Consider the following 13,633-nt stretch of genomic DNA (forward strand, 5'->3'; position numbering starts at 1 on the left):
TGATACCATGCGGTGGTATCTGTCCTCCTCTCTTGCGACTTTCCAAAGATCATCTAACTCTTGCCATTACATCTGACTTGAAAGTCCCTGAATAACCTCTGTACATGTATTTCTCTTGGAAACAACTTAAAAGTAAATAATTCAAATACTGTGCACATGCCAAGCCCTGAAGGGACTATTTCACAGTGTGATGTAGCCCTGTCATTGAAAAACCTCCACTGAATGTGGAGACACGACATGCCCCAAGATAAGTGTTAGAAACTGGTCATTTCTATTGAGCAAATCTTACCCACCTTCCTCTCTGTTTTCCATAATTTGTGCAACTTCATTGACCTGTGCATTCAACACACCTCAGTCACTCATGACCCTTGCACATCAGTGATTTCAGTTAATATGGTATGATTGTGTCATTCCCCAAAAGGTTTTACCCAAATGGTCACCATGATGGCAAGATTTCTGTCTTTTTTGTTCACCATTGTATCCTTAGCCCTCCCAGTAGAGCCCAGCTCATAATACGTGTTCAGCTGGTATTCACTGGATGTATGAACAAAATGTATGCATCTTTTCCTTCAAGTGGAGACTGCCAGCAGTTATACCTAGGTAGATGATAAGTGTAATCAGTTCACAGTGGAGATTATCACGGGCAGGGGCTTTAGTTCAAACATCAGACCAACAGGGATTCAAATCCTCTGTCTGCAATTTTCCAGCTTTGTAACCTTGGGCACGTTAATTAGTTTCTTTGAGACTGAGAATCTTCAGCAGAAAAACATGGATAACAACCTACTCTGTTGGGTTGTTGATAAGGATGAAGTGGGGTCATTTATGTAAAGCTCAGCATAGTACCCGGCACATAGTAAGTGTTCAGTAAACTTATTATTTACAAATATTTTCCCCTTCCCTTCCATCCCTTAGTACTGTCAAACTACAGCCTGTTCTCAAGGATATAGAAACCGAAACCGATTCATGATGAAGAACCACATACAAGCTTTGGAGACAGACCTGGCCCTGCCAGATGTTTCTTAACTCCTCTGCACTTTAGTTTCATTATCAGTTGAAGATATATAACATGACCCATTGCACAGTGTTACTATGGGGATGAAACAAGATAATGTACACAAAGTACCTGTAGTATATGCAGTAAGTGCTCTTCTCCCCTCTTGTCTTTATTCAATTAGACCACCCCTCTGAATTTTCTGCCAAGCCTGTACATCTCTCCAATCCAGTATTCTTCAGTTTACTTTGATGTGACACACAGAATTTCATACGTTTTTACATCATAACTGTATCACAGGCCTGTGTGGTTGAAAAAATTTTTTTCACCGAATACTGCTATGTGTGATGCCTGTGTGAGTTTGCTAGGGCTGCCATAACAAGGAACCGCAGTCTGAGTGGCTGAAACAACAGAATTTTATTTCCCACAGTTCTGAAGTCTGGACTGAGCTCGAGGTATCAGTAGTGTTGATTTCTTCTGAGGCTTCTCTCCTTGGCTTGCAGGTGGCCGTCTTTTCCCTTTGTCCTCACACGGTCTCTCCTCTGTGCAGGTCCTAGTCTCCTCCTCTTATGAGGACCCTAGTCATGCTGGATTAGGATCATATCCTAGGACCTCATTTCAACTTAATTACATCCTCAAGAGCCCTGTCTCCACATACAGTCCCATTCTGAGGTTGTACTGGGAGTTAGGACATTGACGTGTGAAGAGGGGGGAGGGCACGTTTCAGTCCATAACAATGAATGTGTTTGATATTTTTTTCTTTTCTTTCATTAAAGAAGATGCTGGGCACAACCAACTGAGTTGAATTTTGTGATCCACTTAATTGATTACGGACCACAGATTAAAAGGCACTCCTGTGGTGGGCTGTGTTGGTTTACCAGGTTAGTGTGAAGTGAAGTTGGCACTAGCGTTGGGACTTGCCTTTAAATTGCAGAGACACCCCCAGAAGCTCAAAACACAAAAGGGAGAGTAAGATCAGAGCAGGCAGCCTTCTGCAAACATTTAGCAGTTACCTTAGCTCAGGGGTCGGCACACTTTTTCTGTAAATGGCCAGACAGTAAGTGTTTTTGGCTTTGTGGGCCCTGTGGTCTCGGTTGAGACAACTCTGCTTTTGTATCATGGCAGCAGCCAGAGACAATATAGAGACTGATGAACGTGGCTGTGATCCAGCACAACTTCATTTATAGACTCCAGAATCTGAATTTCTTAGAATTTTCATATGTCATAAGATATTCTTTAGATTTTTTTTTCTTACAGTCATTTAAAAATGTAAAAACCATTCTCAGTTGCTGGGTGGGCAAAAGCAGTTGAATCTGACCCGCCTTTCTGGTAGGGGCTGCTAAAAGACCCTCAAGGAATTGGCCTGGATGCCTTTCCTCAGTTCAGGTAAATTCTTCACTGATTCTCATATTTGACTCTTCTGATTTATCTATATTTTCGAGTGGACAATCTCTGTGACCACTCAAAATAAAAAATTATTTTGAAAGCCAATGTTATTTTCTCGCCAGAGAGAGCTTTAACTGGGGATGTGGAAAAACCTCTTAAATGACCCATAAAATTGTCTTTGTCAGATGGTGAAGTTAAAAGTAGAGTTAGCATCAGAAAGTCTGCACAGAAACAACAAAGTTTAATCTAACCTGTCTCCTTTGGGAAGCTAATTTTTCCAGGAAATAGAATTGCCATTCTTTGACTGTCTTAGCCCCGAGTGTCCGCCTGGTGCCTGGAAGAACCCCACATCTCCATAGCCCCCTCATATACAGATCCTCTCCCAACTCAGAATGCAGGCCACGGTGAGGCAGTCTCTCACTTCCTGTGAAGGCTACCCACAGTCCAGGATGCCGTGTCAGTGGCCACGTAACTCTGCCTCCCAGAGGGCCCGAGAGACCAGAGCCATCTGAGAAAGCTGGAGTCTGGCCATATGGTTTCTGCATCCCATGGGGTTTGTTTCAGTGGTAGCCGGAGCAGTTGTGCAGAGCTCATGTCCAGTGATGATGGGTCGCCCCTGCACAGACTGACCAGAAGGTGGAGGTCAGGCTGCCCTCAAGACTGGGGGACAGAATCTCCTCTCCATTCGTGCGATGCTGGCTACTCTGAGGAAGGTCAGGACTCTGTCCTGTAACCATGTTTTCCACAGTGGGAATCTGCAGAGCCCGGAAATGGACAAAGGCAGGAGTGGTGTCCTGGGAGTAATTTTCAGTATTTCAGACTGTCGGGTGAAAACGACACATTTATCCACAGCAGGGCTGCAGAGACAAGCTGAACTGCTGTTGCTCTGTAGTGAGGACCGAGCTGATTTCTCGGGGTGACTCTGAAGGGGGAGTGTGGAGCACCTACTGTGTGCCACATAGAGAAACCACCTTTATCCCAAGGCTTTCCCATCAGAGATGCTGCAGACTATAAACCGAGGCCCCAGGAGGTTTTTAAAATTGATGTGAAAAAATTGGGCTTGAATATCCAAATTTTCACTTTAAAAAGTCAGTCAGATAAAATTAAAATGATTTGTGTTGCTTTATTTTGAAACTGTTCATTTTGTGCCATTCTAACGTGTAATAATAAAATAGCTTTGACATGACAGTCATCTTGAGTGAATTTAAAAAACCCAGTGAAATGAAATGGCACTTTTAGGCTTTTAGCAAAGCAAATTTTTGAATTATCTTGCTGAAATTAAATTGCTGTGCTCTCTTGCTTTCAGTACTTTTAAGAGCTCTGTTTTGTCTCTGGTTTCACTGCATTAACAACTGAGAGTTTTTTTTAATTGAAGGATAACATTTGTATAGAAAAGTATACAAATTGCCAAGTGTACTGATAATGAATTTTCACAAAGTGAACACTCCTCTGTAACCAGGAACCAGATGGAGAAGGAACGTCACCCAAACTCGAAAGCCCCTTAAACCTCTCTCCTGTCCCTAAACACCCCTAGTCCCACCAAAGTGACTGATATGGCATGATTTCTAACATAGGTTGATTGTGTCTGTTTTGAGCTTTATATAAACAAAATGTTAGGGATGTATTCTGGTGTCTCTCCCAACATTACATTTGGAATAGTAATCCATATTGCCATGGGTTGTAGTTTGTTCATTCTCATTGCTGTGTAATATATTGTATACCTATACCAAAATTTATTTAACCTTTCTATTCTGCGTGGGCTTTTGGGCTGGTTCCAGTTTCGGGCTATTGCAGACAGTACTGCTAGGAACACTCTCATACACGTCAGTGGATGAATATCGTTAATATCGCTGTAGGAGAGAGTCCTTGATGGTGAGATCCTGGACCATAGGATATAAGTATGTTCAGTTTTAATAGATACTGCCAGGTTTCCAAAGTGTCTTTATCAGTTTACACTCTCACCAGCACTGTATGAGAGTTCCAGTGGCCCCATGTCATCCCCAAGACCGTGTGGTTTTTGTCTGTCATCTTGGCCTATCTCGTAGGTGTGTATTGGCAAGGTGTTGTGGTCCTAACTTATTTTTGTTTGATGACTAAACTAGAGCATCTTCTTATATGTTTATTGGCCATTTGGATTTCCTTTTCTGTGAAATTTCTGAAGTATTTGCCCATTTTTATATTGGGTTATCTGCCTTTTCCTGAGGGATTTGTAGGAGTTCTTTGCTGGATATATGTATTGCAATAATCTTCTCCCCTATGTGGCCTACCTTTTGATCCTTTTGATGTCTTTTGATAAAGACATTCTTAATGGTGTCCAAATTATATTTTTCCTTCATGGTTAACACTTTCTTGTGTTCTATTTTTTAAAAATCTTTACCTATCACAAGGTTAAAAGGTATTCTTTGTTTTCTTCTAAGAATTTTATTTTACCTTTCACGTTTATTTCCTCCATCCACCTGAAATTGTGTTTTACATGTAGGGTAGAGATTAAGATGCATTTTTTTCATATGGATACCCAGTGTGTTCATTCCCTAGAGCTGCTGTCACACAGTTCCACAAACTGGGTGGCTTAAAACAACAGAAATTTATCCTCTCATAATTCTGGAGGCTAGAAGTCTGCAATTAAGATGTGGGCAAGGTCGTGTTCCCTCTGAAGGCTCCAGGGAAGAATCTTTTCTTGCCTTGTCCAGCTTCTGGTGGCGCGCAGTAATCCTTGGCTTGCAGCTGCATTGCTCCCATCTCTGCCTCCATTGTCACATGGATGACTTCCCCTTGTGTCTCTCTGTCTAAATCTCCTTCTTATAGGGCACCAGTCATATTGGATTCAGGGCCCACCCTAATCCACTATAACCTCGTTGTAACTAATTACATCTTCAATGACCCTATTTCCAAATAAGGTCACATTCTGAGGTACTGGGGGTCAGGACTACAGTATATCCTTTGAGGGGACACAACCCACAACAGCCAGTGAACCCAGCACCATTTATTGAACTTGAGTGTCATCTTTGTTGTAAATTAGGTGACTATCTATCTAGGTCTATTTTTGGGCATTCTTTTTTGTTCTGTTGGTTTTATTGCCTATGACGCAAATTCTACACTGCCTTAATTACTATTATTTTATGATGAACCTTGCATCTGATAGAGTAAGTCTTCTAGCTTTGTTGTTCTTCAAGATTATCTTGGTTTGTGGCACTTAGCATTTCCATACAAATTTTAGAATCTGCATGTCAATTTCTGCCAGAAAAAAAAACACCTGCTTTTTTAAAAAAAAAAAAAGGCATTGCATTGAAGAATTTGGGGCAAGCTAACAACTTTAAAATATTGAGGCTTTCAGTCCATGTGCATGGCAAAATACTCTTATTTAGGTCTTTAATTTCTCTCAATAATGTTTTTTTAAAATAATTTTCAGTGTTAAGATCTTTTACATCTTTTAATGGACCTATTCCTATAAAATAGGAACAAATATTGTTCCCAAAAAATGGATATTTCTTGATGGAGATTTGTTTTGATGAAATAAAAAGCAGAGGAAGAGAAGAAAAGCTTCTACTGAGTTTACTACTTCACATCATTAAGGATTTTCCCTCATTTGCCAAGCTTAGCAAAAGGCTAAGATTTAAGTCGAGGTCTCACTGGCTCCAAATAAGAGCTGGGTAAATAAATTAGTTATCTCTTCAAAAATGCCTTTTTTACAAGAGGCAAAATGATTGAAAATGTGGGGTCCTTGGATGTTGGTAAAACAGGTCCTCAATAGAGGAAAGGTGGAGGTGTTGAGTCACCCATGTTACCACATGGAGAACCTGAAGACAGGCTGGCAGAGATGTTGAGAACAAGTTGCAGATACTGGGTGGGGGTAGGGGGTCTAGGTCTGGGGTTTTTGATGTTCTTAGGACATTAGGGTTCCCCAGAAATGTCAAGTGAGCCAGAAGGACGGCAGAGGTAGTGAACCAGAGCTGTTCTATTCCACTTTTATCTAATGTATTGGAGTATAGCGGAAGCATTGGAAATACACATGCACTTGTGTCTGGGTGTGAATACACAAGGTTCCTGTACTAAAGAAAAATAGCTTAAAGCCTACTAGACCAGGTATTCTTTAACATTCCATTCAGCCCCAGGATTGTGGGAGTTTAATATCATAGCCAGCCTGCATTCCAGGGGCTCTGCACACATCATTGTTAACCCTGATCTTGGCAGCATTGCAATACTGTATGTGTATCACGGGCCTCCCAGGAGCCACTGCAGAATGTCTACTTGGAGGGCCTTGAGAGTGGTAATCAGGTTGCAAGTGAGCTCGGGGACTTGTCCAGCAGCTGCACATGCATCATAGCAAAACACCATTTCCGTTCAGACTGTGGATTACAGATTGCTCGAAATAGCTTCATTTATAAGGGAAATCAGAATTAATTCAAGTATACTACAAACAAGAGTCTCTGCTTTATTTTTACCTGATACCTAAGTGATGTGGTCACCTTACAGAAACTCATGCCAGACAGAAAGATAAACATGATTATTATAGATATATACTTCATTCCCCTAAGCCTTATAGAAGCAGAATTTTTTTTCCTCCTGATAGTCAACTAATTATTCCAGTGGCACTTACTTCATTTATTTCTTTCCCAAATAAACCCTCAGCCTAGAGATTTAAACATAACAATCATCATCATAACTAATAATATTTATGTATCTTATATATGCATAAATATTATATTTATATATTATATATGCTACATAATAAATAATTATTACTATGTGACAGAGAAAGAGAATAAATATGTCACTACTTTCTTACTGCTCGGGGTTGATGGAGATTTCGGGGAGCCCTAAAGCCCTGCCCTGTCCAACCCCTCCCACCACCCCTTTGTGTGACTCCACCCAATTTGTGCCAATGGGCCCAAAAAATATACCTCAGAGCCGCCTCTGGGGCAGCTGAGGATAAGCTCATTTGCTTGTCTGAGGGTGCCTTGCTCCACCGTGAGCTTGAGCCCCCTGGTCCTAGCAATGGCTGGTGGGACAGGAGCAGCGGCCCTTTGTAGTCCAACCTTCCTGCCCTCATCCTGTGTGCAGTAACTCCCTCGTGCGGCGGGGTACCCTCCAGGCTCATCTCTTAGTCTCCTTATTGCTCTTCCTCCCCTTTCCTTCTGCTCTTTACTCCTGCCCCAGCAAGTAATAAAACAACAACCATAGCCTTGCTCAAGTCTCCCCAGATTGCAGCGGTGAAGCTAGAAGAACTAGGGCCCCTGCAGGCAGAGAAAGCAGATAGGTCAGTGATTCCTTCTCAGCGCACCCCTCTCCCTCCCGCCCCGAAGACCAGGAATGAAGGCCACAGGCAGTCCTAACGCAGGCCCAGTTTCCTAGGGAACTCCGTGTTTTCTGCTTCCCATCCCCTTCCCTTGCAACTGGCTTTGTTTGTGCACTTGCCTGTTTAATGTATTATCCCGCCGTTTCCCGCCATTTGGTACTTTAGTTTTTCAGACAATTGACTTTGGACTTGCAGAGAACACTGCAGCCTGCCCGGTGGCACAGGACAGCCGTAGCCGCAGGAGAGCTGGGAGGGGAGGGGAAGCCACCCTCCCTGGCTCCTCATCTTTGTTTTTGAAAATAGGACAGCAGAGCCGTTCCTTCACAGGTAGGCTCTACAAGTGTGCCAGCCTTCTCATCAGCCTGCACCCTCTAGAGGAGGACGTGAATCCCCATTACAAAACTTTGGTAATTTGGTCACCAAGGTGAACACAAAAGGATAAAGCCGTCTGAATGCACCAGCATGACTAGGTGAGCCTCTGTGCTAGGCAGGTGGCCAGGCAAGGGGTCAATGGTTCAAAGAGAAATTTAGAGTAAGTTCCTGGCCTCAAGAAGCTGTTTCTTTCCTTTGAAGCAGGTGGTATGGTAAGTTCTCCAGTAGAGGTATAAACAGAGATGAATTCCAGTGGAGGAAATTGGGCAGGAACTTTGGGGAGGGATTTGTACAGAGTTGGACTTTAGGTGGAGTCACCATTCTTGCAGGTGGAGAAAAGGGCATGTAAGAGGGAAGAAACAGGGCAGGTGCTTGGTAAGCCTGGGCGTGAGGGAGGAAGAAGAAATGGAAGATAAGGCCGAGGTGGGTTGGGAATGATGGTGGGTGGCTTTGAGTACAAAGCTGAGGAGTGTGAGTTTGTGTAAGTCATTGGTTTTTCTAGCAGTGTCACCACCCTAAGATTCCTAGGGGTTGGCTTAGAGGCACTACAGGGCAAAGGTCCAGAGCAGCTCCTTTCCCCTCCATTTTAAGAGCGTTCCCACTAGTATACCATTCACTTATCTAATTGATCAGTCTCAGGTACTCTCACTTGAGCGCCTCCTACACACCTAGCTCTGTGCTAGGTTCTACTGAAAGACCATGGAAGGTTTTGAACCAGTCAGTGACATGGTACCAAGAGCCCCTGAGTTATAATATTGTCTCTGCCACCCACGAATCATAAATCCTTACACACATACCTGGCCATGCCAGACCAGTTTCTCCCCTGTGAAGTGCAGGGTTGGGCTGGTAAGTCGCTCGTAGCTGAGACATTCTAGGACCAACATGATCAGTGCTGTAATCCAGAGCTTTCCTTTGTGTCAACAGAGTGGGAAAAGGAGAGACCAGAGGCAGAGGAGCCAGTTAGCTGGTGACATCAGGAACTTCTGTGAGGCATCTTAAGAGTCTGAGTGAGGCCTTTCAGTTATTCATTCAACAAATGGAATACTCAGTGCCAGCCACTGTGCTGAGCATTGGGAATATGGCAGCAACCTAAACAAAGTCCCTGCCCTCAAGGCGTTTTCTGTCTAGAGGGAAGCAGTGGGACTGGGAACAAGGGTGATAGATCAAGAGATGTAGTCTGAAGCTCATGACAAGGGCTGACAGTTGGAACTGTGGATGTATATGAGGTACCCAGGAAGAGACGGTCAAAAGATTTGGAGGGAGAGAGAGACCTGAGGTGATGGAACCCAAGGAACATTCTGTGGAAAACCAACTAGTGTTCACTCCATGACAGAAAACACTTTCTTCATCAAACCAATGCAACAAACCTATTCCCTAGAATATCCTGTTATGGCTGAGAAGCTGTGGAACCCTAAAGAAATAATGTCTATTTATTTTTGTTTTCTTTTGTTTTTTGTTTGTTGGGGTTTTGGGGGGTAATTATTTATACATATAGTTTATTTATTTATTTGTGGTGGTACTGGGGATTGAATCCAGGACTTCATGCATACTATAACCTTCAATGAGCTGTAACCCCCACCCCCACCAATAATGTCCATTTACACACCCAGTTCTCCTTGACCACGTCACTCCTGTATATGAAGCAAAATTACACCAAAGCCATATATGGTTTTGTATCATAGTAGGTCTATTTAATTTCCTCAGGAGGGTCTTTAAAAAGTACCAATGATATGGGAAAATGGTATGGGCTGCTGCCTAAGCTGCTAGCCCCTCAAATCTTTTCCTAGACCAGCTGTCTCTCTCCCATTCATTTATTCATATTCTCTCTTTTTCCCTTTTCCTCAAGTTAGTGGAGTGGATCCAGAAGCAGATTCTGAGAGCCTCAAGCCTTTTTCTTATTTACCCATCAGTAATTACATATCACAGGTTGTTTTCCCTGTTAGAGTCTGAGACTGAGCAATTAGTCCCCCATGGTCTTTGCAGGAAATGACATCCATGTGACTTCTGTGGAAGGCAACCATTGACCACTCTGGTTAAAAGAATTTGGAAAGCATTCAGCACTTCCTCTGGTTGATCATTTAGACTCACTGATTTAGAAAGCTTTTGGAAATGTGCAAAATGAATAATGGTTTTCAGAACCGGAAGTACTACTGGATCAGCACCCGGAACAAAAGAGGCCTCTGCACTCTTGCTCTGGTCTTTTGATGCACTGTGTGGCTAAGCATTGTGCCTTGGCATTCTGTTCCTTTTATAATGATTTATGGGGGCTGATTAGTCAGCATGCTTTCTAGCTGCAGATAACTGACAGCCCAACTGAAGGAGGACTGAACAATAAGAAATCTATTAGAAGTCCAGTGGTCAGCAGACTTCAGGGTTGACCAGATGCAGTCACCCCCATTCTGCTTCCTTGTGCTTTTTCTGTCTTTGCTGCCTTCTGTGGGCCAGCTTTGTCCTTCACTTGGAGCAAGATAGCTTGGAAGTCCTTGGCATCTCATCCCACACAGCATTCAGAAGGGGGGAATTTCTCCCAGAAGAATGAGAAGCTCCCAGCAATACGTTCATCTCATTGACCGATAGGGTCACATGCCTATTCTTGAACCAATCACAGGCAAGGGGAGTGGATTTCCCTTAGATCAGTGCATCTCAAACTTCAGTGTGTGCACAGATCACCTGGGGATCCCGTAAAATAGCCTCTGGTTCAGTAGGTTTGGGGTGAGGCCTCAGAGCTGACATTTCTCAGAAACTCCCAAGTGGCACTGATGTTGCCACTGGGCACACTGCAAAGCCTTAGACCATTCAGGCCCCACCCTCCAGCTGGGGGTGCTGTCGCCTGCCTGTGAGGCACTGTGGCTGAAGAAACAAGGGGGACCTATTAGGAAGAAGGAAGAAGGAATGGCCCCACACAGACGAGAACTATATTAGAGATGCTTGTGTCCAGTGCATAATGAGAATGTTGCCTTTAAACCAGGAGCCACACAGAGTCTATGATATGTATTAGAAGCAAAAAGTACATGCAGTGCCAGTGTCATTGAGTGGGAGCACCTGTAAGCATCTTATTATTTATTCATGAGGATGTATACATTGCAGTTCTTGAAACAAAAGTTTAAATAGTCACACTACCCTCTTCATTATCATTCAGCTATTTTTATGTAATACCATGTATCTAGTGTTCTTAAAGGAACAAATTCAAATGAAATGGATATGAGTGTCCTTAAGTATAAAAAAAAAAGTATGCCAAGTCCAGCCTTTGTTCTCTGAGTGGCTATCTCATCACTCTTAGTTACTGGGAGGGAGGAGGGGTACACCCCTACTCGTCCTAAGAGTCACTTGACATGATGTTGGGCATGAAAAGTGCTGCCTGCCAGTGGTGAATTTCTGCCAAAGTAAATGGTCACAGTGCCCTTATGCATGGTTTTCAGTGGAGAAAATCATTATGCTCTCTTCATTTGAAAAGGAAGAACTATTCTGTTATTTTTGTGTGTGTTTTTCTTGGGAAAAGACACTGAGTCCTGAGCTGCAGCTATTTTGGAAAAAAAAAAAGGCTGATAAGACCAAAGGACCAGCGTCCATCCTGAGGCTGCTCCGTCACGCACTCAGTGGGGCCCAGAGTGGAATATGCAGCCAGGTGTTGAGTAAACCATCCCAGGATGGTCCCTTTGGTGGGGTTGCCATCTCTGACCTCATGTGCAAAGACATCACTGAGGAGGGGAGATGAAATGTCACTGCTCCATCTACTTGACCTCCTGCTCTTGGATCCACAGCCACACATCTGTGAGACCTGGGGGAAAGCAGAGCAACTCTTACTAGGTGGCCTCACCTGCATGGGTCACAGAGTGCCTGTCCCTAGGGAACCACTGGCTGTTCCCTGGCTGCGCAAAGGCCCCAACAGTTTGAGGGATTCTCAGCTCCTCTGCACTAGCTGGGAAAGCTTCTAGACTCGAAACTCCACCAAGGCAGGAGTTGTGCTCCTGTAACACTGGTGCCCTCCATGTGGATGGACTGGTTGAACAGCCAGTCTGTTCCCAGGAGATGTGTCAGTGGTGCTGACCAAGGAGAATTGAAAGAAGGGAACATTTTGTTGCCTGACTTCAGTAATGTATGATCTAAATATACAGTGCTTGGCTGTCCCATCTACGTATTTAGGAGCTCATGGGCTGCCAAAGAGAGATGAAATGATATTACTACTAGCTGAGCCCGTGTAGGACTAGCAAGACTGCACTATTATTCATCGGCTGGTTCAGGCAGTGCTGACTGAGTATCTACCCGCTGTGTGTGCTATGCAGCCATGAGAGGAATAAACAAATGGGGAAAAAAATAGATCCTCCACTTACAACTTTAAAGATTTAACAACTTAAAAAATAGGATACTCTAAGTGCATTGAAAGTATCTATAGTAAATGAAATATAATTTTTAAGAAGAGAAAAACAAAGAAGGGTAAGATAATATAATACCAAATTGGGAACGTCAGGGTTGAAAGGGCTCAAGAAAAGAATGAGAAACATGGGGACTTGTGACCTGGGGTCCATCATTGGAATTTGGAGGGGGCGATCTGTGAACGTGGATAGGGAAAAAAATAATCTATTTTCACTAATCCTTAACTGCAACCTAATATTTCTATTATGGAAGTAATATTAGCCATTTGTCACCAGTAGAAATTTTGGATAATTTCACAGTACGTTAGTTACAGGTATCCTGAAATATCATTTATGCCCAACAGTACTTCAAAATTATGTAGTTATTAGGCTTTTGCAAGAATGTATCTAAATATTGAAAGAAGCCCATCATAATTTTGTTCTGTATTTTGCTACCTGAATATCAGTATGCTTCGTTTGAATCCTAAGCATTTCATGTGTTAATTTCAAGCACTTAAAAGCATTATTTTGAGAAATGTGTCTCTAGACTGTTTTGGCACAGAAAAGGTAAAATCCCACCCTTAGAAAATGGCAAGACGTCCTACCGGTGCTTATGGGACAGGAGACACTCAGAGAAGGGTCTGGTATGCCTGAAGGTTGAGGCAGGACAGGTAGCTGTGTGCTGCAGCATCTGATGGGAAGATGTGGAGACAGAGCTGCAGTGCACGGGAGTCCCGGACTGACGTAATTTCACAGGTGAACTTGTACAGGTGATGGGAAGCAGTAGAGGTGTTTCCGCTGAGGCGGTAAGTTGTGTTAGGAAGGATGCTTTGCAGAGCCACGAGCGTGGGATTGAAAAGGAAGAAACTGGAGACCGGGAGATGGGTTTCTGCAGAGGGTGATGCTGACTAGATAGAGTGTGGTGACGAGAATGGAGAGAAGGCAGTGAGTTCCAGGGCGGCCGTGGGACTAGAAGGGCAGGTTGGGCCAGGGTTTCCAGCAGAGGTGAGCAATCCTGGCTTAGGCTGCAGGGCTGCGTAACTAGGAGAATGATGATAGCTCCTCACCCTCCCCGAGGGCTTCCCACGGGCCAGATGCTGTTCTAAGCCTTTCCATGTCATTTATATGTCACTAAATTTATATCATTTAATGCTCATAACAACCCTGTGAGGTTGGTACGATAATCCCTATTTTTCAGATAATAAAGTGTTAAAAAGAAAGGCAAGGGTCTCACAG

The 13,633-nt window shown here is 43.4% G+C and overlaps 1 protein-coding gene across 4 annotated transcripts in view; it reads left to right on the forward strand.

Moving 5' to 3' along the window:
• The window catches only part of FYN (FYN proto-oncogene, Src family tyrosine kinase), a 199,821-nt gene that overhangs the window by 75,503 nt on the left and 110,685 nt on the right, over positions 1 to 13,633 (forward strand). The gene's annotated exons all lie outside the window — the stretch shown is intronic.

The sequence above is a fragment of the Camelus bactrianus genome, chromosome 8, assembly GCF_048773025.1.
Source record: "Camelus bactrianus isolate YW-2024 breed Bactrian camel chromosome 8, ASM4877302v1, whole genome shotgun sequence".
NCBI lineage: Eukaryota > Metazoa > Chordata > Mammalia > Artiodactyla > Camelidae > Camelus > Camelus bactrianus.